Consider the following 27,360-nt stretch of genomic DNA (forward strand, 5'->3'; position numbering starts at 1 on the left):
ACTCACTGACACTGGAGGAATGCTTTGTGTGTATCAAACGTCGCAACGTAACTGGGTGACTATAAAGATGCTCTACAGGTATCTCCGAAGGTGTTAGTTGAGTTAGTATGGATCGAGACTGGGATTTGTCACTCCGTGTGACGGAGAGGTATCTCGGGGCCCACTCGGTAATACAACATCACACACAAGCCTTGCAAGCAATGTAACTTAGTGTAAGTTGCGGGATCTTGTATTACGGAATGAGTAAAGAGACTTGCCGGTAAACGAGGTTGAAATAGGTATACGGATACTGACGATCGAATCTCGGGAAGGTAACATACCGAAGGACAAAGGCAATGACATACGGGATTATATGAATCCTTGGCACTAAGGTTCAAACGATAAGATCTTCGTAGAATATGTAGGATCCAATATGGGCATCCAGGTCCCGCTATTGGATATTGACCGAGGAGTCTCTCGGGTCATGTCTACATAGTTCTCGAACCCGCAGGGTCTGCACACTTAAGGTTCGACGTCGTTTTATGCGTATTTGAGTTATATGGTTGGTTACCGAATGTTGTTCGGAGTCCCGGATGAGATCACAGACGTCACGAGGGTTTCCGGAATAGTCCGGAAACGAAGATTGATATATAGGACGACCTCATTTGATTACCGGAAGGTTTTCGGAGTTACCGGGAATGTACCGGGAATGACGAATGGGTTCCGAGAGTTCACCGGGGGGGGGGGGGGGGAAACCCACCCCGGGGAAGCCCATAGGCCTTGAGGGTGGCACACCAGCCCTTAGTGGGCTGGTGGGACAGCCCAAAAGGGACCTATGCGCCAAGAAGAAAAAATCAAGAGAAGAAGAAAAAAAAGGAGGAGGTGGGAAGGAAAGGGGACTCCCTCCCACCAAACCAAGTCCAACTCGGTTTTGGGGGGGGGGGAGTCCTCCCCCCTTGGACTCGGCCGACCCCCTTGGGGCTCCTTGAGCCCCAAGGCAAGGTCCCCTCCCTCCCACCTATATATACGGAGGTTTTAGGGCTGATTTGAGACGACTTTTTCCACGGCAGCCCGACCACATACCTCCACGGTTTTTCCTCTAGATCGCGTTTCTGCGGAGCTCGGGCGGAGCCCTGCTGAGACAAGGTCATCACCAACCTCCGGAGTGCCGTCACGCTGCCGAAGAACTCTTCTACCTCTCCGTCTCTCTTCCTGGATCAAGAAGGCCGAGATCATCGTCGAGCTGTACGTGTGCTGAACGCGGAGGTGTCGTCCGTTCGGTACTAGATCGTGGGACTGATCGCGGGATTGTTCGCGGGGCGGATCGAGGGACGTGAGGACGTTCCACTACAACAACCGCGTTCACTAACGCTTCTGCTGTACGATCTACAAGGGTACGTAGATCACTCATCCCCTCTCGTAGATGGACATCACCATGATAGGTCTTCGTGCGCGTAGGAAAATTTTTGTTTCCCATGCGACGTTCCCCAACACCGTTGTCCCTAGTGGTAGTACCGCTAGAGCTGGCGGTAGTACCGCTAGCCCTATCGGTAGTACCGCTGTGCTGGCGGTAGTACCGCCCCTGGTTAGCGGTAGTACCACTCTAGGAACTTAGTACCGCCTTCCTAGCGGCTGTACTTCGTCGGACTTTTTGCGAAGACTTTCTTGGCGGTGGTTGGCCCGGTAGTGCTTCTCCACTTCCATGGGCTCAGCGGTAGTACCGCTGCAGCCAGCGGTAGTACCGCTGGGCTCGGGCTGTGAGTGGGAAAACGGTTGATTCCCCCCCCACTATATAAAGCGTTCTTCTTGCTCTAGAACCCTACATTTGACCCTCCCAAGCTCCATTGTTGCTCCCTAAGCTCAAAAGTGCCCGATCTCTCTCCCTAGCCAATCAAACTTGTTTATTTCCTAGGGATTGGTTGAGAAGGCCTAGATCTACACCCTGCCTAAAATGGCTAACCCTAGCCCCCTGCCTTGAAAACCGCGCCCACCTACCTAGCCACCGCGCCCTCTCTCTCCTCCCACTGCCGCCGGCCCGCCCAAGCCCGCGCGAGGCCCTCCGGGCCCATCCGGCCGCCGCCGCACGCAGCGCCCGAGGGAGAGTCCCCACTCGCCGCATGCCCTGATCCAGCAACCTTGTCGTCGCACCGAGCCACACCTCGCCGGAGCACGCCTCGTCGCCGTCCAGGCCGGATCCCCGCGCCCCTCTCCTTCCTCGTCTTCCCTCGTCCTCTCTCTCCCTCACCTCTCTCCCTTCTCCCTCGCAGGTCTGCGCCATGGATCTCGAGCTCGCGTGCGCCTTGTCGCCAGAGTCCGCCGGGGACGACCGGATCAGGGCAGCCTCGCCCCAGATCGGGTCGGCCTCGCACCATTCCCGTCGGCGCCGCCCTTGCTTCGCCTCACCGCCGGCCTCCCTCGCCCGCGCCGCCATGGTGGCCTCGCGTCCTGATCGGGAACAAGCAGCCAACACCGTTGACCCCGCGCCGCCCCGTGGGCCGCGTCGACCGGCCCCCGCGGCGGCCGAGGGAGCCCTCGGCTGCCTTGGCCCATCCAGGCACCTCGAGGCCGTCCCCTCCAACCGTGCTGTGGCCGCGAGGTGAGCTTCCCCCGCATCTATCCTGCGCCTAGGCGACGTTTAGCTAGTGTGCGCCCCCAGATTTGGCCCGTGTAGGTTTATTATTTATCGGCGATTTATTCTTTTCTAGAAAATTGCATGTTTTTAAAATGGCCGTAGTTATTAAACCGTATGTCGGATCAAGGCGAGTCATATATGAAACTTGTGTAGTTTTTCGCGTAGTTTCGTAATTTTCAACTTGCATGCATATTTGAAATAGTTGACTCGCCGTATGCCTAGTTTTGCGTGTTGTCCCAATAGGGAATTGTTCCATAATTATTTCTCGTGCGTGTCCGGATTGCTCGAACTCCGTAGCTAAAATGCTCATGTTTTTAGGGACCCTTTGCCATGTATTTTAGAGTAGTTGTTTGTATTTTTTCATGTAGGATTCCCTAGCTAGTTTGTTATACCGTGTTTAGGACATATTCTCGCATATACGTGTGGCGATATTTTTGTGTTGCAACCCCACATGTTATATATGTTTTTGGGGTAGAAAAATCCATAGAATTTAACTGTGTATTTAGTTTTAGCTTTTGAGCAAGTCAGTGCGCGTGATATTTTGCCATGTTGCCCTTTTGTTTATTTTGTGGGATTTAATCCGTGCATGATAGGAATGAGTTGTCAACTAGAGATATGCCCTTGGATGTGTAGGCTAGCCTCTGGTAATTTTGGTTGCAATAGAAATCAGTGTTTAGGTGTGGTTTGCTTGTTCTCAACTTGCTAGAAGATAGTGCTGATTTGGAGATGCTGAAATATTTCTAATTCTGAAATCTGTTATATTTTGTTGTTGTCTTGTCATGTTTTTATCTGGTGTTGTGTAGCTCTTTTGAGGTTGGTGCAATGGAGTTAGTTGTATACTTTAGGATTCTCTAACATGCTGTCAATTTTCATGCCATTTGGAGTCATGTAGCTTATGGTTTTGCTGCTTTCAATATGCCTTCAGATCGAAAATTGCACTTTCATAAACTGTGGTTTTCACTAAGTCTGAAAGAGTGTGTGAGATGCCATTTTGTGAGTTCTTTTCCTAGTGATCCATGCTTTCATGCTAGGAGCTATTAGTTGTATGTTGTTGTGCTTCTTGCCCTCTATCGTCTCATGCCTTCGTTGAGCATATTGGATTTGTGTAGCTCGTAGTTGTGGGGTGTAGCTCGTAGTTGTGTAGCTCGTAGTGATTTCTTGTTTAGCTCGTAGTTGTTGAACCGTTGGTCCGTTTTGATCGTGCCCTATAGGAAACTTTCTTCGAATCTCATGTAGTTTCGTATTATCTTGCTGGTTGTGTGTTTTGAAATGCTTGTGACTGTCGTTGCACACATATTGCATTCATGCCATCATATCTTGCGGTGTTCGTATCTTTTGAACCGTAGCTCCGTTCGAGATGTTCTCTATGTGTAAATTGTTTGTAACGACGCGTAGAATCACGTGAACCTATTTATTTTGCTGTTTAACAAATATTTAAACGTGTTAGTTCAGATCTGGACAAAATTGTAAATTAACGTATGAGGTCATCTCGGAGTTGCTATATGTCATTTCCGACCTCATTTAAAATGCCTAGATAGATAGTTTAATTACGCTTCACCTCTTGTCATGTGTTAACCACATTTAATCTTGCTGAGTACCGAATCGGGATAAACTAAATAATTGGTATGCGGAGTTTCGTCAATATGCAACTCATTGCATATTGAACTTCACTTAATGTGTAATGTTTGATTGTTGTGAATTGCCATGCCATGTCTTGCATATGTCCAACCGTTCATGCATCATATGTGTTGTGCATCATGTGGTGTATATCGTGTGTTGATTCTTGTTTCCGGTTTGCTTCGTCTCGATAGTGTTCCGCAAGCGTGTCGGATTGTGAGGACCCGTTCAACTACATCGGTCCGTCTGCTTCACGGAGTTGTTCTTCTTCCAAGAGGGATCTCAGGCAAGATGACCATTTCCTCAGATACCATTACTATCATTGCCTTGCTAGTTTTACTATTTCTATCATTATGTCTTGGTGCCTACCACATGTTAAATATCAGCCTCTCAACAATGCCATGAAAACCTTCAACCTGTTCACAACCTAGCAAACCACTGATTGGCTATGTTACCGCTTGCTTTACCATGTGTTAGCGTTGCTGTTGCAGGTGCAATTGCTTCCATGTGATAACATGGGTTCCTTGTTATATCACCCTATTAACTGCTATTTAAATTAATGCACCTATATACTTGGTAAAAGGTGGAAGCCTTGGCCTTTCTAGACTGGTGTTTTGTTCCACCTTTGCCCCCTTAGTTTCGGCTACCAGTGTTATGTTCCATAATTGAGCGCTCCTAACACGATCGGGGTCGTTATGGGGACCCCCTTGATAATTCGTTTTATATTAAAGCCGGTCTGGCAAGGCCCAACATTGGTACTACATTTTCCCAACATAATAATTTTGTTAATATTGAAAGCATAGGGCGTCATGAACCCGGGGAGTAATTTTACATAATAAAGGGAGGGCCAGTGCTGATGGTGCTGGTCCAAAAAGAGCCCTGTGCGGGGCCAACCCAGGGCAACCTGGGAGATTTCTATCAGGCCACCGTACGCGTCGCTCATCCGTCGTGTCCTCAGAACGAGATACGCGGCTCCTATCGGGATCGTCCACACGCCGGGCGGCCTTGCTGGATTAGCTTTACCTTTGACGAATGTCTTGTGCATCGGGATTCCGGTGATGCTTTGGGTAATCTCAGAGTTGAGGTTTTCCACTAAGGAGCACTACAAGAAAAATGCTCAATTATGACCAAAAATAAGGACACTGGTTTAATTGGTCATTGATCCATGACCAAAATTCCAAAATTAGTCATGGCAAGTCTAAGAGGGTCCAAAGCCCATAACGTTATGACCTTTTGCGTCCATTAGGTCATGATCCTATTGCACAAAATGGTCATTAAGATGCGTAGAATTATTTATGATCATATTTCAGTGCTACCATGACTAAATATAAGGTCGTAAACATGTGCGTAGAGGTGACTGGATGACACCTCACCAATTTTGACTATGTGTCATGTATACAGAGCAAAAATTTGTTTTATACGTATATGGATGAAGTAAATTATATTAGATAAATACTAATAAATTATAATTGTTCATTCTAATGTCCTAAATATATTAGAAAATACAATATAATTACCAAAATGAAATATATGAGCCCATGCTAATCTCATAATGTGTAGACCCTATTTAGATAAATATTTTTGAAAGGCGGTATAGGGTACCTTAACTTGGTGTTTCACACAATAAAAACTTAAACATGACAATAAAAAATATGTGGGTGAATTTTTCTGTAATGCTAAATACTATCATAATTAAATGAAAATTGTTTACACCCACAACACACAACCACAAAATATAGCTTTCTTTTGAGGGAAATAATAAATATTCTACAATTCTTTTTAGTCAATCAAAAATACAAATAGAGACAACAATGTGGGTCCATATTTTCTAAATCCAATATCTATACGGACTTGAGCAGACCCATTAGAGCATGTACAACGCTCCACGTTGGACCAATGCCCCAGCACACCACGTCAACTCAAATGCTCCACCTCATCCCAACCTGCTGCTTGCAGAGTGAAACGGGATCTTGCAGAGAAACCAGCTTCCTCACTTGCAAAAGCCAACTTTCGAGGGTAAAAGCATGAGGGAAATGAGCTCATTGATGGGACAACGAGTCATGAGAGAGAGCGTCAGGTGTGAAAAAGTTGAAGTGGTGGGTCCAAATAAGATGATGCCTGTGATGGAAGCTAGTGGTCTCCAAGTAGCTGCTTCATACAATTTTACCTAGGTGAATCATGGAGCATCACCCTACAACTGCCTCCATTGTACATGCCCTTAAGTGAAAGGATATAATTCAATCAAAAAAATTGAATAAGATATAAGTGAAAGGATATAATACAACTGCCTCCATTATAGAAAACTAACCCTAACCCTATCTCCAGACCCGTCCCCCTCGACTCCCCTCCCACCCCTCCCGCCGCAGCCTTCCCCTCCCACCCCTCCTGCCGCAAGCCTTCCTTCCCCTCGCCCCTCACCATATCACCGCGCAGTTCGAGCCCGGCCCCTCCCCGCGCCGCCTCGCAATGCCAGGCCTCGCCACCGCCGAGCAAGGCGCCGTCTCGCTGGTGCGTCACGTCGCCTGGGCCCTCAACCGCCGGATCTCCGACCTCGTCACCCTCCTCTTCCACCGCAAGGTAAGCGACCCCGCCCCCCGCAGGCCTCCCCTTCCCCTCCGCCCACCCAACCCTAACCCTAGCTGACTTACCTGGCAGAGCACGGGGTCCTTGGGCGTCGTCGCGGGCTTCGCCATCGCCGTCGTCTTCGCGTGGAAGTTCTCGCGCTCCTCCACGCCCGCGTGGCCCCGCCGCCCCGCCGCCGCCAAGCGGCCCTCGCCCGCCAGCTCCACGGCGCCTGCACCCAACGACCCGGCTCTTACTTCTTCCACCAATTTTAGGAAATTAAGTTCGAGCCAAATGTGATGTGTGAATTAAGTACTGATATCATTCTTGTTTCTCTGATATTGTCGTACCTGAAAATTATTGTTACTCTCAACAGCCTAAGCCTCAACCAATTAAGTACAGACGCATTGAACGTTTGCTAGATATGCTGATTCATTATAATCAGGTTTGCGTTGAACGGTTGCTAGATATGCTGATTCATTATAATTAGGTTTGCGTTAAACGTTTGTTACTCTCTTTGTTGCTTATATCATGCTAGCTCATGTTCTATGCATCCTTTCTGTCATTGTCAATCAGGTTGACTTGTCGCATCCTGATGCTGAACTTAGATTGCTTGAAGTATTCTACCACAAGATATACAAGGTGGTACAAATGCTAGTTTAACACCTCTTAGTTGCATTTAGTTCCTCAAAATAGACAAGAGTTAGTTACCATGTATTTGCTGCAGATTTTTGCACCGAGTGAAAAGATAGAAAACATCAACGATCAGTACTGGACACTACGTGAAGAGGAGGCATGTGCTGATATGCCATGCTTTATTATATTAACCTTACCAGTATTTACTATAATATTATATAAACTACTGTCCTGACAAATCTAATGACATTATTATATTAACCTTACCAGTATTTACGAACTGAACAATTACGAACAACTATTTGAAGAAATTTTTTATGTTAGTATTCAAAGTTTGAGAAAAAATAGTGTTTATACTGGAATACTCGGTATAGCTATTTTCTATTTGAAGTACGTATATAAGAGTCCATAGAGTAGTTTGTTTGTATCCTCAATTTGAGAGGTCTGCTAATTGTAGGTTCATAAATATTTTAACAAAGCGATCATGGTAAAAATTATAGAAATATACTTTCTTGATCAGATCGGTATACCTAGCAAACTACTGTTCGTGATAGTATTGTCCTATGCAATTGGTATTTTCTATCTTGCAGTTTTTTTACTTTGGATCTGTATGTGGTGAAGTACCAGTTTAATTTTCTCAATTTTCATAAACGATGCTTATGGTCTGCAATGGATGCATGCGTAATGTTCCATGGTACATTCTTAGGGAGGAGCACACAGAGTAGCACAACATTTTTTTTGTCCGAGTACAAACCTGGTTAAACAAACTGCAGATGGATTCATTTTTGTGTGCAGATTCTTTAAGGGTCGGGCCAAGCCTGATTTTGCAGCTCACATCCACTGGTGCACAAAAGGAGACCTCCTCGACCAGTTTGAAGCCATGAAGTAGGGTTTCCCTTATCCTTTCCCAGCTTCTGGACCTGACCGCCACTGTCGTAAGGTGTCGCGGCCGGTGCTTGGGCCTGACCGCTGTCGTCCCACAAGTGCAGCAGCATCTCCTCCCAATGGCAAGCAAGCTGGAGCAGGTAACCTAGACTTCTACTAGCCTGTAGTGTGCGGCGGCACGCCGCGCCATACTTATTGTTATGCGATGATTTTCTGTATATGTGGTACAGTGGTGCAGAGCTACGCCATGCTTTATTTGCATGTTAAAGTGTAGTTCTGTATATGTTGAGAAAAGGTTCATTTGTTGGTTATCCCTCTGTTTGTCCTTGCCTTTGGGAATGCGAGTCTTGTCTACACGTAGCATTGCGTCTTAGTCTATGTGTCAAGAGATTGATGAATATAAATAGTGTTTATTGGTAATGCACACATAGTAAGCCAACAAACTTATAAGCCAGTTGCTACTATATGCATCTATAGCCACTCAATAAAAACAGAACTGTTTTTCAAACCATGCAAGTCAGTGCTGCTATATATATCACCCAATAATATATGTTCTGCGATTTTCTCAATTATTAATCCAAGTCTATTTACTCTACTCTTTTGGGACAGTAGGTTCGTAAGTAGGAATAGCAATAAACCAATGAAGAAATCAGAGCTTTACACGAGTCTAGTAGCATTGTCACAAAGTACTGATTTATTCTTAGATAAAATGACACTGTATTTTTTAATTTAGAAATTATCCGCTCTGACTAAACATACCAAGTATTCAACATGCAGCTGCTCACATACACGAGAATACACAAATACTACATAGCACACAACCATGCATGTGTGTTGTCACAACACGGATCAGTAGCAGCAGTCAAGAGTTCTCATTAAGCATAAATAAAATAAAATAAAAAATCCTGCATAGTACACCCATTGTTGCATGCACACTTGTCATAAATTTTTCTAAACCAAACCACCAATTAATGATGAGACTCTTCATGTCCTTATAGAGCTTACCCCTCCTAATCTCAATTAGTTCATTTTGTTTTATCTCAAGCAGTTCCATTCCATATCCAATGTAACTCAATTAGATATATCGTGTAGACTTTAAAAACTTTACATGCAATGCATTTTGTTTCATAGGTTCAGTTAGTTCTTAAACATAGAAGTACTCCCTCCGTCCCAAAATAACTGTCTCAAGCTTAATACAAATTTGTACTAGAGCCAGTACAAATTTGAGACACTTATTTTGGGACGGAGGGAGTAGTTCTTTTAGTTTGTAAGTAATTTATTACATGAATGTGCCTTTGCTCTGTAAAAAATCCACGTGATGTATCTAATATGTATATCTCGTTTGTGCATTAAGCTAATGCTCTTATGATCTCTAATATCGCACTGAAGCCTGAAGTTCTAATTTATTTATTACTTGTAAATTATAATATTTGATTATTTTGTATGCTTTTTTATGTTTGATTATTTTAATTACCAGGATGATTTGAAGCACCCAGAATAAGTAGAGGATATGATGGGAGGAGGGAACAAGAAGCTTCGTTTATCATTGATGTTATGTGTGATCAAAAAATACTTGTGATTCTCATTCAATCTTTGTCGAACTATGTTGATGTGTGATTATGCACTTGTTGGGACTTTTGTTGTACACCTGCACTTGTAGAACTAGTTTGTTGTGCACTTGTTGGGCCTTGAACCTTTATGTGTAGAGGAGTCGATGAATGATGTATTGTAATTCATGTGATGTGTTACTGAAATAAAATATATACAACTAATTTGCAATCTTGTACTTGTTTTTTAATGGGCCTATCCTGAGATATACATGCTTTTGACAAAATAATGCATCAGGCTAAACAATTTAGACATTTTTAATAATAAAATAGTATTGGTGGAGGCCCATGTATACTAGACATTTTTAATAGTAAAATAGTATTGGTGGAGGCCCATGTATACTAGATTATTGAATTGGGCTGTGAAATTTATGATGATTTCATTTGGTCACTAGCAATGCCATGTCAGCACAGCCATGTCAAATACTACGTGGTGTACACAATTGGGTAATGACCAAACCAAAATTTTGGTCAATAGAGATCTATGACCAAAATTTTAGAAAGGTCAAGTTTGTTCATTCTTGACGGCCAACTGTTGACCTTGTAAATTTGGTCAAAAAAAGGTCAATAAACAACAACAATGACGAATCAATGACCAATATAGGGAGTCATAATTGACCTTATTTCTTGTAGTGGAGTCTGACGAGATCGCGAGTTTCGTGATCGAGGATTTCTATGCGGCTTGTGGTAATTTGTGATGGATTAGTTGGAGCCCCCCTGCAGGATTAAATCTTTCGGAAAGCCGTGCCCACGATTATGTCGCAACATGGAAACTTTGTTTAACACTGGTTCTAGATAACTTGAAGTTAACTTAATTAAAACTTCCCAATTGAGTGCGTAACCGTGACTGTCTCTTTCGTGAGCTCCTTCTCCGATCGAGGACACGGTGGGGTTATGTTTGACGTAAGTAGGTGTTTAGGATCATTCATTTGATCATCAGTAGTTCGCGTCCGCTATGCGTAGATCATCCCCCTCTTTATTCTTGTACTCGTAAGTTAGCCACCAAATAAATGCTTAGTCTCTTGCTACAACCTCACCACTTAACCATACCTCACCTATTAAGCTTTCCTAGTCTTGATACCTTTGGAAATGAGATTGCTGAGTCCCCTGTGGCTCACAGATTACTACAACACCAGTTGCAGGTACAGGTAAAGGTTACTTGACGCGAGCGCGTTGATTATTCATTTGGAGTTGCTTCTTCTTCTTCTTCTTCATCGATCTAGGATGGGTTCCAGGCCGGCAGCCTGGGATAGCAAGGATGGACGTCGTTCTCTTTTCTCGTTTGTTTTCGTCCGTAATCGGACCCTACTCTTCTTCATGATGTTTATGTAACGTACTGTTGATACTCTGATGTAGCTTGTGGCGAGTGTAAGCCAATTCCATATATCTCATCTTTTCAGTACATGTACTTGTAACGATATCCATTCTTGCGAAACGACGAGATGCGCTTCTATCCCTGACGAGGCCCTCGTGCCAAATTGAGGATAAGATCGAATCTTGGGCGTTACAGCTAGTCTTGATACCTTTGGAAATGAGATTGCTGAGTCCCTGTGTCTCACAGATTACTACAACACTAGTTGCAGGTACAGGTAAAGGCTTATTTGACGTGAGCGTGTTGATTGTTCATTTGGAGTTTCTTCTTCTTCTTCTTCATCGATCTAGGATGGGTTCCAGGTCGACAGCCTGGGATAGTAAGGATGGACGTCGTTCTTTTATCATTTGTTTTCGTCCGTAGTCGGACCCTGCTCTTCTTCATGATTATTGTATGAAATGTACTGATGTGACTCTGATGTAGCTTGTGGCGAGTGTAAGCCAATTCCATATACTCTTCTTTTTAGTACATGTATTTGTAACGATATTCATTCTTGCGAAACGACGAGATGCGCTTCTTTCCCTGTCGAGGCCCTCGTGCCAAAATAAGGATATGGTCGCATCTTGGGCGTTACATATCTTGTCTTCGAACACAAACACCAGATCTCAGGTCCTAAGAGCGGGTTCAATGAGACAACCCACCATGTACTCCTACATGGCCTCTAATCGCTACCTTTACCAAATCGTATTCACACACTTAGCTTTCACACACTAGGACAGGATCACAACCATTCCAATTCATCACCTAGATGGATCAGACCCGACACAACGCTAAGCATAGCACACACATTAAGCAAGCATGGATGAGTAGGCACAACAAGACTCAAGAAATTGCTACTCATGCTAACTGGTTTCAACTATTTACTGTGACAGAGACAAGTCATGCAAAGGAATGGGTTCAACTACCGACAACATGTACTAGTTGAATCGTTATTGTCCTAATGCAATAGAAGAGAGCAAGAGCGAGATAGTGGGATTGTATCAAAATGCTCAAAGGGGGCTTGCTTGCCTGACACTTTTGAAGATAACAATGAGTCTTCATCGGTGACACCAGTCTCATTATAACAAAGTATACCGAGGGGAAACAACACCCAAAATCGGAAAAGAACAACATTTATTTCATGAAAATGCAACACTATGATGCATGATCATGCCATGGCAATATGCTGTTGATTGAGTTAATGCATCTAGCAACCAGATTAAATGAAGTTGGTTTGAACCAAAGGTTCAAATTTAAACTCCATATGTGCTCATTAAAATGTCATATATATTATTTGTCCTAAATAGAGGGCATACGATTGTTCTATCATGCATGAGAATGCCATAAAAAAGCTCATTGGATTTTCCTGTCAATTCTTCATATATAATTTATTCCATTTGGATCTATGGTTGGATTTCTATGAATTTTTTAAGTTTGAAAAAAATTCTAGAATTTTTAGCTTTATCTCTAAATAAAAAATCCAGTAAATGACTTATGGCATCAGCATGATGACATCACGATGTCAGCAGGTCAACGACGACACCTCTAGGTCAAACCTGACGACCACGACCCACATGTCATAGGGAGTGTATTAAGAGGGTGTTTGTTTCCAGGGACTTCTTGGTTTTGGGACTTAAAAAAGTCCCTATAAGTCCCACCTAAACCAAACACAAGGGACTTATTGGGACTTATTATGGTTATTTGGGACTTATCAAATAAGACTCTCTAATAGGAGCTTATTGGGACTTATTCTGGTTAGGCCCGCGGTAGTCTCCCGATGCAGTGGCCGCCGCCCTGCCCCGATTAACGCTCGCACCGCCCCAATCGCCGCCGGCCGCCAGCCCCGTCCCCGCCCGCCCCGTCGCCGCCCGCCCGCCCCGTCGACGCCCAGTCGCCGCCCGCCCCATCGCCGCCCCGCCGGCCGCCCGCCCCGTCGCCGCCCAGTCGCCGCCCGGCCTCCGCCTCGTCGCCGCCCGGCCGCCGCCTCGTCTCCCTCGGTTCGTCTGGTCCGGCTGGTTCATCTTTTCTGTGCTGGAGGGTGTCTGGTCCCATGAAGTTTTCTGGTCCTGCTGGTTCATGTTGCTGGTTCAACCCGGCAGTACCGCGCCATGGCTGATGACCAGTTTCCTGTTGACAATTAGGCTGATGATGATCCATATTGACTGCAGGTTACCGCGCCATGGCTGATGACGATCCCCGCGTCCCAGGTGACCGCACCATGGCTGATGATGAGGAGGAGCAGATGCCTTTTTTCTCTCAGTTCTCATCCGCCGGTGGAAATCTCGGGAGGGGAATGGGTTTCGGGCGTTTCTTGGATCTCAACAGCAACGTCGACGACTTCCCGGAATTGGGCTCGTACCAGTAACTCCTCTTCGACCAGTCGGCCAGTCATGGCCTTCCTCCGATTGTTATCTCGGTTGTTATGTACTCTGTCTTATTTTGGTTCTTATGAACAAGTGTTAATTCGTTTGTATGAACAAGTGTTATGAACAATTATTATTTCGGTTGCCACTATTCTGCAATTCATTTGTATGAACAAGGGTTATGTGAACAAGTGTATTTTATTAGGTGCAACATGGACTTATAAGTCCCGAGTCCCTGGGACTTATAAGTCCGTGTAAACAAACAGGTAGGGACTTATGACTTATAAGTTGGGACTTAAAAAAGTCCTAGGACTTATGAAACAAAGAGCGCCTAAATAGTTTCAAAGTAGCTAAGAATTAAGAAGGCCTCGGCCGATCTGTTATTCACACAGACACAGGGTGTGATTAGGCCCTAAACTAATTAACCCCTAGATAGGGGCCATGTCAGCCGGCCGGGATTTGGTCGCCGGTGACCTCTGGCCACGGCGGAGGGCCGCCGGAGGGCCACAGGAGCGGATGAGAAGGTCACTGGGGCGAAGCCCATGCCCGTGTATAACTAGAGCAACCAATGGGAGGCCACGGGGGCACTGGAGCTGATGATGGCGAGTTCATCCACGGCGACCGGAATCGGGCCGGGTGGAGGACGAGGCTACGGTGCACGGGAAAACAGGCTAGGCACACTGTTGGATTACTGGGAGCTCCGGGAGCTCAATTCCATGCTCAGACGCGTCGGTTGCGTCCTGCATCAAGGATGGTGACATGGGCAGCGTCGAGGAGCTCACTGCCATGGCGAGGATCGGTGCTAGAGGATGGGTCAACCATGAGAACAAGGGAGAAGGAAGAGGAGCTCACCATGAATCCAACGGAAACGAAGGCGGGGCCGGGGAGGGGTCGCAGCTCGCTAATCGACGACGGCAGAACTCGGTTGCCGACGAGGGATATGGTGACCCTGGCGACGGAGGAGGCCACCCGACGATGATTGCTTGGCATGTGGACACGACTGTCAATGAGGGAGTTCGAGGACACGTGCGCATGGTTCGTCGAGGCCGGTGGCTGCGGTGGCTGTGAGCGGCGACGACCAACGCGCTCGAGTCAGGGGGCGGGGAGCAGAGCGAAGCAAGGAGAGGCAAGGAGAGATGGCGAGAGTGAGCAAGTGGCTTCGAGGACGTGCGTGGCGTCTCTAATCGTTCGGGGCAACGACAGCAAGCAGGACGCGGCGACGCGCGTGCCGGCGTGCTTCGGCCACACGCCCCTATCCTCCTCGCGTGAGGTTGGGGGTGACTGGCACTTGGGCCAGATGGGCTTCAAGTGCTGGGCTAGGTAAGCTTTCCTATTTTTGATATTTCTTGTTTTTTCTAATTTCTGCAATTTGTTTGATTTGGTTTGATTACGAAACCATTTTATAAGATCGTGACATTTTGCACGTGATCTAAATGGATTAAAACAGATCCGCACAAAATGTTTCAGAATTATTGGATCTATATGTAATATATAACCAATATAAATCCAATGCAATTAATTTCTAGATTAACTCAAATGTCCAATATCAACAGTTCCCTTATTCCAGAAAATATAGGTTTGCATTTTATCTCTTTCCAATATTTTCTTATAATGTGAGGAACATTTTCTTCGACTTATTTGAAGCAATTTTTGTTTTGCCCATTTTTGAAAAAATGATTTCCGAGGCTTGATAATTCCCCAATTCAAAATAATTTCAAAATAAATAAATAAATGCATGAATGCACTAAAAAGCAAAGTGAATACTAGGGATGTGACAACTCACCCCCAATAAACAAGAATCGTCCCGAGATTCAGGCGTACAGTAAGAGGACAAAGGGGACACAACTAACACAATGTTCACAATCCAATTGTCCTTCTTGAAGATGATGATTCATTTCATCATGATGATATTGACGTCTTTACTTTGGAAACCTTCATCCAACATGACGACAAAGGAACAAATACACTCTACAAGATTTGACTGAGACGTACGAACGTCCCTTGAGGTGAGGCACAAAACACATAATAGGGATGAGGAAACGAGGCATATGAAGAAGGTTAAATTGGTAGGCAACAATCCCATGCTTAAGCAGATGGTGATGAGGTTTCATAGTAGCGATAAGTTAATTTGCCCTTAATACCATAACATGGCACCTTAGGGGAGATGACTCGTAGAGTTATTCCCTTAAGTGGCAAGAAGAATTATTTTTGATACAGAGATCATTGAAACCCTTCATAGCAGGTTATTGAAATCCACAAACGATCGTTTGAAGGAACTCGACAGAATGGCATACACAGTTTGGAAAGAAAACTAGAGTTATAGGACAACTCGACAAACGGGAGGCACATTCCAATTGATACTGAAGGTATAACTCAGTGTCTGACCACTCTCTCAAGAACTTGAGCATTTTCATATTCAATATGATTCTACCAACATCCATGCCAAGGATCCTAGCAACACAACATACTACCATGATGAATAGCGATGGAGGATGCAGATGCAAAAGGAAGACAACACTTTCTTAGATTTGACTTTAGCTATGCTAAGGGAACGAAAACTGGACGATCGACCGAGAGACATTTTGTCGGGGGGATAACCCCGGGGTAGGCTCATCGAGCCTGCTCCTTCATCTCTTGCCCAAAAGATATGACCAAGTACAGTTTCCCAAGGCCCAAGTCTTCTGGCCGGCTAGGCTGCGCCTGCCGGCTGGAGGACGAGGCGGCCAACTCTCTGGCCGGCCAGGCAACCCCTGCCGGCTAGAGGCGAGACGGCTACCTCTTCCTGACCGTCTTGGCCAAGCCAGCCGGCTAGGAACGAGGCGGCCGTGCCCAAGCCGGCTAGCCAAGCAGGCTAGCCGGCCGGGGATCTCAAGTCACATCATATCATAGGTCATGACGAGACCCTACGATTAAAGGTAGCTACGCATCAGCAAAGGTACTAGATCGGAGTGCCCGGCAGGTACGAGCGTCGGCGGCCACGCCACTGACCTACCCCGACTCCTATCCATCACCTAGCATAGTGTCGGACCGTCAAACTCCCACTCCATTACCGCACTCGGTGTGGGGAACAATGGAGGCGGTCGTACTATCCGCCCATGACGAATCTCGTTGGACGACGCCGGACGTACATCACCTGCTCGGCGTCAACCTTACGCGAGAGCTTCATTGGCTAGCCGGCGGGTCCCACCGACAGATGAGACCATGCAGCCGGCGGGCCCCTCAAGCGACAAGACAAGACCCTCGTGGGTCCCCTGGCCAGCCGGCGAGGCTGCCAGCCCGGTCCCACTCTTGTACCCTTTATCCATATTGTAGGCCGTAGGGTTCGTCTATAAAACCCCAGTCATCCTCCATGCAGAGGGTCGATCGAACAACAGATCACACTCACCAACCACATAGAGAGGCAGAGACGAGCCGGCTGCTCCCCTCTTCCTCCTCCTCAACACAACTCCAGGAGCAACCTTGTAATCCATCCATATACATCATACACTCCGTCAGGACTAGGGGTCTTATCTCTACAGAGAGCCCTGGACCTCGGTACATCGTGTGTTCCATGCTTGTACCAACCTCGTCCCCAGCGCCCTCCGTTGTCCCTTCAGTTCTCACCGACTTTAGCCTACCTATGGCATATGTTGTGAGTATTCACCGACATTTGGCGCCCATTGTGGGGCCGATCGCGGCATCGGCTGGCTTTACGCGCTGGGCGGGGCCCCGCACCTACACCACCGGATGCATCGCATCCGGATCGATCTGCATGCCCGTGGAGCCCGCTTTTGATGAGGCAACACCAATGATGATCGACGACCCCGTCCGCCATGTAGATTTGGACGAAGATTCCGATGACGAGGCGACTCCTAGCGTCGTCGTCGCTGCTATGGAGAACCTCAGCGTTCTCTTTAGCGACCTGCGTCTCAACGACAGCCCTCGCTACTACGGCAAGGACTTCGATGTTGAGGCGCTATGCGCGAGCTTCAGCAGGCTCTCTATCGCTGAGATGCCTACACATGACGTGTACCCCAGCAACTTACTCGTCTTCGACGGCCCTCCGTCGTCGGTGGGATTCTTCACCCGTACCATGTCGCCGCCATCTCTAACGTATCTATAATTTTTTATGGTTTCATGCTATTATCTTGTCAAACTTTGGATGTTTTGTATGCCTTTTATATCTTTTTTGGGACTAACTTATTAACTCAGTGCCAAGTGTCAGTTTCTGTTTTTTCCGTGTTTTTGACCCTTTTCAGAGGAGTATTTTGAACGGAGTCCAAACGGAATAAAACTTCCAAAAAGATTTTTTCCGAAACACAAGACGATCGGGAGACTTCAGAACCAAGGCAGAGGGTCACCAGGGACCCCACAAGCCCTCATGGCGCGGCCAGGGGGGCCCATGCCTCCCAGTCTTGTGGGCTCCCTGGGCCTCCTCTGCCCTAGCTCCTTCGCCTATATATTCCCTAAAATCCCACAAAAATCAGGAGATCAACGAAAATACTTTTCCGCCGCCGCAAGCTTCTGTCTCCGCAAGATACCATCCGGGGCACGTTCTGGTGCCCTGCCGGAGGGGGGATTTGGATACAGATGGATTCTTCGTCAACACCCTGACCTCTCCGATGATGCGTGAGTAGTTCACCATAGACCTACGGGTCCATAGCTAGTAGCTAGATGGCTTCTTCTCTCTCTTGGATCTTCAATACAAAGTTCGCCATGATCTTCATGGAGATCTATCCGATGTAATCTTCTTTTGCAGTGTGTTTGTCGAGATCCGATGAATTGTGGATTTATGATCAGATTATCTATAAATCTTATTTGAGTTTCTTCTGATCTCTTATATGCATGATTTCATATCCTTGTAATTATTTTTGAGTTGTGGGTTTTGTTTGGCCAACTTGATCTATGATTCTTGCAATGGGAGAAGTGCTTGGTTTTGGGTTCATACCGTGCGGTGACCTCACCCAGTGACAGAAGGGGTAGCAAGGCATGCATCATGTTGTTGCCATCAAGGGTAAAAAGATGGGTTTTTCATCATTGGTTTGAGTTTATGCCTCTACATCATGTCATCTTGCTTAAGGCGTTACTCTGTTCGTCATGAACTCAATACACTAGATGCATGCTGGATAGCGGTCGATGTGTGGAGTAATAGTAGTACATGCAGAAAGTATCGGTCTACTTGTCTCGGACGTGATGCCTATATGTATGTTCATTGCCTTATATATCGTCATGACTTTGCGCGGTTCTATCAATTGCTCGACAGTAATTTGTTCACCCACCATAATATTTGCTATTTTGAGAGAAGCCTCTAGTGAACACTATGGCCCCCGGGTCTACTTCACACCATATTTCAGCCTTACTCTTTTACTTCGCTGCACTTTCTGCCTTCAGATCTCAGTTTGCAATCAATCTTGAAAGGATTGACAACCCCTTCATAGCGTTGGGTGCAAGCTCTTTTGTGTTTGCGCAGCTACTCTGGACTTGACGAGATTCTCCTACTGGATTGATACCTTGGTTCTCAAACTGAGGGAAATACTTACTGCTCCTGTGCTGCATCACCCTTTCCTCTTCAAGGGAAAAACCAACGCAAGCCCAGTCTCCGTCAACGTGCGAATTTTTGGTGCTATTGTCTGTTGCCGTAGCAACCAGCACAGCTCGTGGCAAGGCGTCTGCAGACGCTGGTGAGCCCGCTGCTGTCACCGCTAATACTCTTCAGGACGGTCTCGCCGGCCTGAAGACACCCATCGCCGCTTCCGCAAACCCTAACGACGCCCAAGCCTCACTGGAGGAGGCTCGCAAGCATATCTTGGAGGAGGGCATTGCCGTCGCCTCGGCAAAGCGTCGGATGGAGGCCATGCAACGCGAGTATAACTGTGCATACGGCCTCACTCCGATTTCCGAGGCCCCTAGCCGGCTTGGATCGGTCCGCGGCCGCGGCCGGTTCATTGCTGAGATCCTAGGCGGCAACCAGCTCGTCTACGAGACCCCTGCAGCCAACTTGCGGGCGGCGCAGGTGACCATGGAAGAGATGCCAAGCTTGGAGGGCAAGGAGCGCGCCTTCCAGGAGAAGCGGGTCAAGGATCTCCTTGATGCCGCCAACGAACAGCAGACGCGGCTTGACTCTGGTCAGGCCCAGTCAGAGTCTCCGGGACCCAACCCCAGAGCGTGCCGCAACCCTAATGGTCATCACCACACGGAGGGATCTTCCTCGCATCGCACCTCCGGCCGGAGGGGCGAGGGAAGTCAAGACAAGCGCTCCCAGTGCTAGAGTGAGCATACTTCGAGCTGGCGTCACGGAGGCAACGAGAGCGGCTCGGCGTGTGAGGTTCCTCGTCCAAGGAGGACCTATGCCACCAGTTCACGAGGCGCCTCTCAGCTCTTGGCTCCGGTCGGCGCTCGCATTCCCCAGGGTGACCAGGACGCCCGCAGACGTCTCATCACCCTGGCCCAGTCAGCCCTCCTAGAGGAGGACGGTCCCATCGGTCCGGCCTACTTCGGCCCCCGGATCTGAGAGGAGCCATTCCCCAGAGGCTTCACCTTGCCTCGGGACACGCCCAAGTACAATGGCCTGCCAAGCCAGAGGACTGGCTGATCGACTACACCACAGCCGTTGGCATTGCAAGGGGCAACAAGCGCGTAGCAGTCCGCTACGTGCCACTCATGTTGGCCGGCTCGGCTCGGACTTGGCTTAACAACCTTCCAACCGGCAGCGTCAACTCATGGGTGGATTTCGAGGAGGCGTTCGTTCGCAACTTCACTGGCACCTACAAGCGCCCTGGTCGGCCTCGCGATCTAGCCATGTGCGTTCAGAGGCCCGACGAACCCCTTCGCGACTACGTCACTCGATGGACGGAGCCTCGCAACTCCTGCAAGGGGGTGCATGAGGTACATGCCATCCAGTACTTCATCGAGGGTTGCCGAGATGGCACCCTCCTCAAGCACAAGCTCATGTGCTCCGAGCCCACCTCTCTGGCGCTGCTCATGGCCAAGGCGGACAAGTACGCCACGGCCGACTTGGCAATGTGTGTCAAGGTGACCGCCTCGGACAAGGTTGTCCCCACGCCGGCTACTCCTAGGCCGGCTGGAGACGGTCGAGGAGGCGAGACAACAACAAGCGCAAGGTGGATCAGATGGATTCGCGCTCCAACAACAAGTTGGTAGCCATCGTGGAGGGCAAGACGTCAGCTCCCCAAGCCGGCTCTCAGCGGAAGCGCCCCAACAGGGGAAATACCAACTGGCTGCCCAAGCAGACATTCGAGCAGCTGCTTGACTCCCCCTGCAAGATACATTCTGGGGCACAACCGTCTACCCACACCCTTCGACAGTGCAGCTTCGCACGTCGGCTGCCCCAAGTGCGCAGGCTCGACCTCACGCCTCGGCTCCTGGTCCTGCTCTGGCTCCACCGCCGCCGCCTCGCGACGACGGCCGCCTCCACGACGACTACCCCCATCAGGTCGGAGCATTCGTCCTCTTCACCAGTGAAGGTGACGACAAGCGTAGCATGCGCCAGAGACAGCGCGAGGTGAATGCCACGGTTCCCGAATACATGCATTGGTCTGACAGACCAATCACATGGAGCCGGGTAGACCATCCTGCGGTGATGCCCAACCCGGGCTCATACGCGCTCGTTTTCGACCCCACCTTTGCCTCCAAGAGGCTCACCTGCCGGTTCTCCCGGGTGCTGGTCGACGGCGATGGCAGCATCAACATCCTCTACCTTGATACTCTCCGCAAGCTCGGGCTCAAGGAGACGGACATCCTGCCGACTAGCACTGTCTTCCACGCCATCGTACATGGGCAGTCCTGCTCGCCTATCGGCAAAATCCAGCTGGACGTCCTATTTGGCGACAAGGCTCACTTCCGCCGAGATTCCATATGGTTCGAGGTAGTGGACCTCAGCAACCTGTGTCACGCGCCGCTGGGCAAACCGGCTCTGGCCAAGTTCATGGCTATTCCGCACTACGCCTACCTGAAGATGAAGATGTCGGGTCCAAAGGGCATCATCACCATTGCTGGTGACTACAAGAAGTCGCTCGAGTGTGCCCAAGATAGCAGCCGCCTCGCCAACGCCCTGGTGATTGCTGAGGAGAAGCGGCAGATCGACCAGCTCGTGGCCCAGGCTACCGAGCAGCCGGCGATTCTTCTCCTCCGTCCCAGTCGGCCAGCGAGGGCTCCTTCAAGCCGGCCAAAGAGACCAAGCAGGTGCCACTCGACCCTGCAAACCCCAAGCAATGCATCACCATCGGGGCTGGCCTCAGCCCCAAATAGGAAGGCGAGATCGTCGAATTCCTCCGTGAGAATCAGGACATCTTCCCATGGTCCCCCAAGGACATGCCGGGTGTTCCGAGGAAGTACGCCGAGCACAAACTTCACGTGCGACCGGATGAAAGCCGGTGAAGCAACCTTTGCGCCGCTTCGTCGAAGGGAAGCGACGCACAATTGGAGAAGAGATTACCCGGCTCCTTGCAGCCAACTTCATCATGGAGGTTTTCCACCCAGACTAGTTAGCTAATCCAGTCATGGTGCTAAAAAAGAACAACACTTGGCAAATGTGTATGAACTACACTAGCTTGAATAAGGCCTGTCCAAAAGACCCTTTCGCGTTTCCTAGGATAGATCAAGTGATCGACTCCACTGCAGGCTGCGAACTCCTATCATTTCTGGATGCTTATTCAGGCTACCATCAAATCAAGCTGGATCCAGCTAATCGCCTGAAGACCTCCTTCATCACGCCCTTCGGGGCCTACTGCTACACCACCATGACATTCGGTCTGAAGAACGCTGGTGCGACGTTCCAACGCTACATGCAGCAGTGACTACTGCCACAGATCAGCAGAAACATCCACGTCTATGTGGATGACATCATCGTCAAGACGAAGCAGCATTTCAGCCTCCTCGAAGACCTGCGGGAGACGTTCGCCAACCTGCGCGAATACAAGATCCGGCTCAACCCGGAGAAGTGCGTCTTTGGGGTTCCAGGTAGCAAACTCTTGGGGTTCTTCGTGTCCACTCGGGGCATCGAGGCGAACCCCGAGAAGATCGGCACCATCGAGCGGATGGTGCGGCCGGCTCAGATCCTAAACATCCAGAAGTTCGCCGGCTGCGTGGCGTCCCTTAGCCTGTTAGTCAGCCGGCTCGGTGAGAAGGCCTTCCACTCTACCAGCTCAGGAAGAAGACAACGAAATTCGAGTGGAACGACCAGGTGGACGAAGCCTTCCGCGACCTCAAGCGTGTCGTCTCGAGCCTGCCAATCTCGGCAGCGCCGGCTGAAATGGAACCCATACTCATATACATTGCAGCGACCACTCGCGTGGTTAGTGTAGTGCTGGTAGTTCAATGCAAGGAGGAGGGAAAGGTACTGTTAGTGTAGTGCCCTGTCTACTACCTCAGCGAGGTCTTGTCCGCCTCCAAGCAGAACTATCCCCACTACCAAAAATGTGTTATGGTGTTTACCTTGCTGCAAACAAGTTGAAGCAATACTTCCAAGAGCATGCCATCACCATGGTGAGCACTGCTCCACTTTCAGAAATCATGGGCAACCGTGATGCAACGGGCAGGATTGCCAAGTGGTCCATCGCCATGGCAGACCACGATATCCTCTACGAGCCTCGCACCGCCATCAAATCTCAGGTGGTGGCCAACTTCTTAGTCGACTGGGCCGAAACCCAGTTCAAGCCGCCACCTCCACACTCTACGCATTGGCGGATGCACTTCAACGGCTCAAAGATGCGGACTGGTCTGGGACCGGCATCGTCTTGACGTCTCCGAAAGGAGACCATCTTAAGTATGCTCTCCAGATCCACTTCGCCACCTCCAACAACGTCGCCAAGTACGAAGAACTGGCTCATGGCCTCCGGCTCACCAAGGAGATTGGCATCCGGCGGCTCATATGCTTCAGCGACTCAGACTTGGTGGTGTAGTAAGTTTCTGGCGAATGGGACGCCAGGGACACCAACCTGGCAAGCTACAACTTCCTCATCCAGCAGCTCAGCGACCCCTTCGAGGGCTGCGAGTTCCACCATGTTCCCAGAGCAGACAACGAGGTGGCTGATACACTGGCCAAGATTGGCTCCTTGAGATAGGCTATCCCAGCCGGTGTCTCCCTCGAGCAGCTCCACAAGCCGTCTATCAGGCCATCTCCAGAGTCGGATCGATCTTCGTGCCGGCTGATTTTTCGGTTCAAGCACCGTCGGCTCCACAAACTACGTCGGCTATAGCTCCTGTGCCAGCTATGCTGGCTATGCCGACTCCAATTGTGGCACCGACTGAATCTTCGGTGCAAGCGCTATCGGCTCCACTAGCTACGCCGGCTACAGCTCCTGTGCTGGCTACACTGGCCATGCCGACTCCAATTGTGGCACTAGCTACAACAACAATTCCGGCTCCGCCCTGCCTCGAATCTTGTCGTCTCGACACCCAGTGGGTGGACGTCATGGAGGTAGACAGCGAGCCAGCTACCACGACGGCACCAGAGACACCTCGTCTTGAGCCCACGACTACTTCTTCATCAAGCACGGGGGCTGCAGAAGCCCCTAACAGTCAGGTCGAGGCGGAGCCAGCCCTTGTGTCGGCTCCGTCATGGGCTCAACCCATCCCGGCCTTCCTCCTTCATGGCGAGCTTCCTCAAAACGAGGCGGAGGCGAGGCAGATCCAGCGCAGATCTACAGCCTACGCCATCATCAATCGCGAGCTGGTGCTTCGTAGCATGCCTGGCGTGTTCCCGCGCTGCGTCGAATCAGAAAAGGGACAGGAGATCCTCAGATACATTCACCAGGGGGAGTGCGGGCATCGCGCTGCCTCTAGAACCCTGGTGGCCAAGGCGTTCCGCCACAGATTCTACAGGCCCACGACCCTCGAGGAGGTCGTGGATCTGGTCGACAAATGCGAGGGCTGCTAGTTCTTCAGCACACAGAGCCACATGCCACCTTCGGCCCTCAAAACCATCCCCCTGTCATGGCCTTTCGCCGTCTGGGGGCTAGATATGGTGGGACCTTTCAAGACGGCTCGTGGTGGCATGACCCACCTCTTGCTAGCTGTCGACAAATTCACCAAATGGATCGAGGCCAGACCCATCAAGTTCATCACGGCTGTCAAGTTCATCACGGAGCTTGATGGCCCCACGGTTGTCAAGTTCATCACGGACATCTCTATTCGATATGGCGTCCCCCACAACGTCATCACCGACAACGACACTTACTTCGCCAAAGGCGCTCTGGCGCTCTACTGCTCCAAGGTAGGCATCCGGCTCGACTTGGCGTCAGTGGGACATCCCCAATCAAATGGCCAAGCGGAGAGGGCCAACGGCCTGGTCCTGGCCGGCATCAAGCCAAGACTGGTGGCACCACTTGTGAGGTCAGCCGGCTGCTGGATCAAAGACTTGACGGCTGTACTATGGAGCCTCCGCACCACGCCCAACCGGTCGACCGGCTTCACTCCGTTCTTCCTTGTATACGGGTCTGAGGCCATTATCCCTACGGATATCGAGTTCGACTCGCCTCGGGTCACCCTGTACACGGAAACGGATGCGAAGGAGGCAAGAGAAGACGGTGTGGACCTCCTCGAGGAAGCAAGGGACTTGGCCTTGAGCCGGACGACCATCTATCAACAGAAGCTGAGATAATACCACCGCAAGAAGATCAAGCCTCTCTCTTTCATAGAGCGAGACTTGGTGCTCAGAAGAATCCAGCGCACCGCTGGCCAGCACAAGCTCTCATCCCCATGGGAGGGACCCTTCATCATCAGTAGGGCATTGCACAACAATGCATACTACTTGATTGATTCCTAGAGGCCAAGGAAGCGCAAGAGGGATGATTCCGACCAGGAGATGGAACGTCCATGGAATGCGGCGTTGCTTCGCCCGTTCTCCTTCTAGAAGGCAAGTATCAAACATGGAAAGAGCATGCACAAATGTATCTTTCTCCCTCTTCAGGAATTTCCAATGAATGCAATGACAAGAGCAAACCTTATGCTTATTTTTAAATTCATATCTAGAGTGCTCACTCTGCGATGCCCCTTGCTGGCTCTAGTAAGCTCGGGGGCTCGCTAGCCGCCCGGACGCCTTCCTTATGTTGTATAATAACACATAGTGTACGCCGGACCGATCCCTGGTCACCTCGTAACAGCTACAGACCGGCTCCCGGCTGTCCGGCTAGCGAGGCGACGCCAGGTAAGGTCGAATGCATGCAAAGTTCGACTACAAAAAGGTTGCCGGCTCGGGTTGGTTTGATCTATTTTACAATCTCATTCTAGCCGGCCTCTGCTGGTTTATGTCTGAATCTTTAAGTCTGGATGGCTTCGAAAAATCTAAGTCTTGTATTCTCAAGGCCAGAAACATCGACCCAGTCACAGACCGGCTCCCGACTATCGGGCTGGCGGGTGGAAACTTGGGGATACAGGGATTGGAGAAAAAGAAGTCAAACAGGAATCAAAAGATAAAGATATAAAACAGCATGCATGGCAATACGAATATAGTGCTGAATCCATACATTCAAAATGCATTGGACCACGGCCGAGGTTCATTACACCCCCCAGTGGGTGGAACTGTTGGACTGACAAAATAATTTCAGACAACAAAAACAGGACACCGGCTACGGGGTTGCGGTCTGATAACCCACAAGTATAGGGGATCAATTGTAGCCTTTCTCGATAAGTAAGAGTGTGGAACCCAACGAGGAGCTAAAGGTAGGACAAATATTCCCTCAAGTTCTATCGACCACCGATACAACTCTACGCACACTTTACGTTCTCTTTACCTAGAACAAGCATGAAACTAGAAGTACTTTGTAGAAGTGATAGGATAGGCTTGCAAGAAAGTAAAGAACACATAAATAAAACTAGGGGCTGGTTAGATAAAGAAACAACTACGAGTGTCTAACGAGTGTGGAAAAGTGGTGGTAGGAGTTGCGGAATTGTCCCTAAGCAATTGACTACGTTACTAGATCGATAACAAGTATCATGTGGGAGAGGCCTCTGCTAGCATGTCATCCCTTACTTGGAATTCTATGCACTTATGATTGGAACTATTAGCAAGCGTCCGCAACTACTAACGTTCATTAAGGTAAAACCCAACCATAGCAATAAGATAAATTGGTCCCCCTTCAATCCCATATGCGTCAATTTCTATGCTAGGTTTGAAGCTTCTGACACTCTAGTTGCCAATACATAGTCCTATCAACATACAACTAACCCTATGGTGTGATCCACGCGCGCGATCATATGATGGGCACCAAAGGACAGCAACATAACCAAAAGCAAATTAAACCAATCATAGCAATTCATCACTCACCGATAGGACAACGATAATCTACTTAGACATCATAGGATAGCAACAGATCATTGGATAATAATATGTAGCATAAAGCACCATGTTCAAGTAGAGGGCACAGCGGGTTGCGGGAGAGTGAACCGCTGAATATATATGGGGGAAGATGATGGAGATGTTGGTGAAGATGACGGAGGTGTTGGTGTAGATCGCCGTCACACGTTGATGTCCCGGGCGGCGTTCCGACGCCGCCAGGAGAGAGAGGGGGAGAGAGCCCCCCTCCTTCTTCTTCTTCCTTGAACTCCTCCCTAGATGGGAGAAGGGATTCCCCTCTGGTCCATGGTCTCCATGGCGGCGGAGGGGCGAGAGCCCCTACGAGATTGGATCTCTCTCTCTGTGTCCTTCTGTTTCTGCGCTCCGAGATTCTGCGTTTCACAGTTTCTTAAATTCCCGGAGATCCGTAACTCCGATTGGGCTGAAATTTTAAC

Source organism: Hordeum vulgare, chromosome 2H (assembly GCF_904849725.1).
Source record: "Hordeum vulgare subsp. vulgare chromosome 2H, MorexV3_pseudomolecules_assembly, whole genome shotgun sequence".
Classification (NCBI taxonomy): Eukaryota; Viridiplantae; Streptophyta; class Magnoliopsida; order Poales; family Poaceae; genus Hordeum; species Hordeum vulgare.